The sequence below is a fragment of the Brassica oleracea genome, unplaced genomic scaffold, assembly GCF_000695525.1.
Source record: "Brassica oleracea var. oleracea cultivar TO1000 unplaced genomic scaffold, BOL UnpScaffold00722, whole genome shotgun sequence".
NCBI classification, from domain to species: Eukaryota; Viridiplantae; Streptophyta; class Magnoliopsida; order Brassicales; family Brassicaceae; genus Brassica; species Brassica oleracea.
This window is the reverse complement of record NW_013617444.1, coordinates 112,684-116,270: the sequence shown is the minus strand read 5'-3', so window position 1 is coordinate 116,270 and position 3,587 is coordinate 112,684.

Genomic DNA, 3,587 nt, shown 5'->3' with positions numbered 1-3,587 from the left:
TTAAAACCCATATGCACCTTGTATAACCTATTTCTTGACCTCTTGGCAGTGACTAGCAGCTTTCCAGACTGATCATGCATTGTTAGTAGTTCTCCTCGAAGCCTTATGTCACAGCCAGCTTCTGTTGCTTGCCCCAAACTTATGATGTTACTTCTTAGATCAGGTATAAAATAAACACCAGTCATCTGTCTCGCATCTCCATTCATATCCGTAAACGAAATTGTGCCTTTGCCTTTGATGTCTATTCTAGAGTCATCTCCAAAGCGTACCTTCCCGGAGATCGTGTTATCAAGTTGGGAGAAGTACCTTACGTCTCCAGTCATATGATTTGAAGCTCCATTATCAAGGTACCAAACATTTGCTCCTTTATCTTTGGTCTCGTATTTCTCAGGCAACACTTTCTTCTCATTCAAAAGCATGATCTCGTGCATCATGAGCTCGTCGGCTTCTTGTGTCTCTGTGTTGTCTGCTTCTTGAGTCTCTTGTAGCTTCAGCAAGAGTTCTGGACACTGCGCAACGAAATGACCAACCTTATCACACCTGTAACAGGTTATGTGTGACGCGTCTCTAACTCCTTCTCTTCCTCCATTATAGTATCCTCCATTATAGTTTCTTCCTCCATTTTAACGACCACGGCCTCTGCCTCTGTAAGAGCGTCCTCCTCGACCTCTTCCTCTATATGATTCGTTATAATCTCAATTTCCCCATTGAGAAGAGTAGTCACCTTGAGGTTTAGCTGCTTGGCTTGTTTGTCCTTCACTATTTGTATACAACAATTTTCCTTTGTCATCTTCTTCTGAAGTCTCATCTTGAATACGTTCTTCGTAAGCTTTTAAACGTCCAAAGATGTCTTCAAAGCTTGTCTTGTTGAGATCAAGTACTTGCTCCAGGGAGGCAACAATTTGTATATACTTCTTGCGAGGTAGACTTGATAGTAACTTCTTAACGATCTTGGCTTCTTCGATTGTCGTTCCTAAAGCAGCTGATTTATATGCCAATTCTGATAGCTTTCCTCCGAAATCATCAATGCTCTTTGTTTCTTTCATACGAAGCCGATCAAACTCCGATATTAATGTTTGCAGTCTAGCTTCCCTCACACGTTCTGCTCCTACATGCCTAGTTTTAATGGCTTCCCATACTTGTTTTGCTGTTTCAAACTCGGCTACCTGCAGTACAAGGCTCTCTGGTATTGATTGAAACAACAAAGCCATCACCAAGTTATTCTTCTCGGTATCAGGAGTCTCTGTCTCTACAACCTCCCAAGCTTTGTGTACTTTAAGTGCCATCCTCATCCTGACAGCCCACACAGTATAGTTTGATGTGCTAAGCATAGGACATTGTATCGAAGTTCCTCCTTCTTTAGGCTTCCCTATTGCCACAACGATGTCACCCATAGCTCTGATACCAAATCTAGTTTGAAGGTCTCATGATCACTCTTATGTAAACACAATCAATAAGACTAACTCTCTTATTAATCTTCTTAAGGAAACTCACTCAAAACCTTAAGTTCTCAATCACAAATCTTAAGTTATACAACATACTTGCATCTCCTTATATAACTTCTTAATTGTCCTAATCTCATTAGGATAAACATAACTTAAATATTTCCTATTCTCTCTAGATAACTATAACTCAATAGTTTTAGGAAACTTGCTTCTCAAGCTATTTCAAGCTTATCCAACAGTTTTAGCAGCAAGTGGAACAATACCAGCTCCGCTAGTGTCGGTATTGATCGGTTGGATGAAGTAGTTTTCACTGATTCGGACTCTGTTTCCGTCGGTGTCCCTAACCGATTCTTGTCCGTGGGTGCAGACAGTTGCAGCCAACAGGAGTCTGATGAGAAAGGAGACCAATGGGAATGATGACATGATTGTGATTGTTGTTTTTTTTTTTTGTATTGTTTGAGTGAGTTGAGTTATAGCCTTATAGGGATCAGAGGACACATTGTATCGTTATTTATAGGAAGTCTTGCAGTTAAAGTCAAAACAGCTTAATGTTAAAAAAAAATAATTTTTCTTTTGAATATTTGTAAAATTTATTCAAAAAAAACTACTTTTGTACATCAAGTGTATCTGTTTGGATCTTACTGACTTTTGCAAAGAAAATAAACAAGAAGATCAAAAGTATCATGAGAAACAGAGCCTAGATCCTTGAGGCAAACCAGCGTTGTAGCAAAGCTTCATAGTTCCTGTGACCCGTAGCTGAAACCGTTAGACACCAGTTATGAATCTGCTTGTCAATTAGCTTAACCAGTTGGATAGGGGTCATCGGTGTTGCACCATGACGTGGATCATTTCTCTCCCTTCATATGGAGTGAACTGAAATCTGCAGAGTGTACCGCTTGTGACAGTAAAAAATAACAATTCACATGATGGGTTGCTTTTAACAGTGAGTGATGAAAGTTGGGGTTTAGACTTTATGCTATTCAATTTTTTTTTTGGTCAAAGTACGTATAAAAGATGATCAAATAATTAAGGGGAAGGAGACAATACTTTTCTTCAAAAAAAAAAAGACGTATGAATTATTCTAATTTTTTTTTCTCTCAGATAAATGCTAAAAATGAACAAAAAGTGAAACCAATTTTCCTGAAAGAAAACTAATGAGTGGATGATAAATCAAAAGTTCAGTAATCTATAATATAATGAGGCAGTTGAGTCATTTCTGAGGCGACACGTCAGCATTTTGGTGAATCTCACTTTTAAAAAGTGTAAAAAAGTATCAACTTTGTGGCTCAAATCCGGGTTATTGTGATTTAAACACCAACATTTATACCACTAAACTAAAGGATACTTTGTACATTGATTGTCGAAACTAATATATGTTTATGAAGGTCAGAAACCTTTGCTTCTTCAGTTTTCTCTGTGGGCCTGGCCTACGAATGTATTATGAGTTTTATTTTTAAAGGAAGTTCATCACGTTATATGAAAAAAACAACAATTATAGTTTTTTCATATTGTAAACTGTCTTTTGTCTTCGTTTAACATGAGTTAGGGTTCTTTTCATCATTGTCTTAGACAAGTCTGAGTTACAGAGTTGCGATGTGTGTCTGTTCGTAATCTATTTTTTCACCGGTGAGCTCTTCATCTCTCCATCTTAAATCGCTTGATCTTAAATATTCCTGATTTGTAGCCTTTATGTAAACCCTATATATATAATTCTCATCTTTGATGAACCCAATCTGCATCTCCACAAAACTCATTGATTCCTCTTAGCTTTAACGATCTTCTAGAAAATGTCTCTCTGCCTCTCCAGTTCCTCAAACCGGCGTTCCCGGCATATGTCACTCAACCTTCGAGTCTCTCCGTATTGGTCGTAGTAGTCAGAGCATAGCCTCTAACCTCCTCGCTTATGGGATTCCCTGAACTTCAAGAAAGACAATGAGTTTATGAGAATCACGGTTCTATTCCTTGATGAAAAGGTAAGTTAATCTTCGATTTATCACACTTATTTAATATAATTATTTTTAATTGATTTCCTGATTCTTTGTTAAATAATATTATTTGCAGATTCGGTGATTCATGGGTTTGTTCCCGCCGGACGTGCTAATCATTACATGCCAATGCCATCTTTGAAAACCGGTTTGAAAG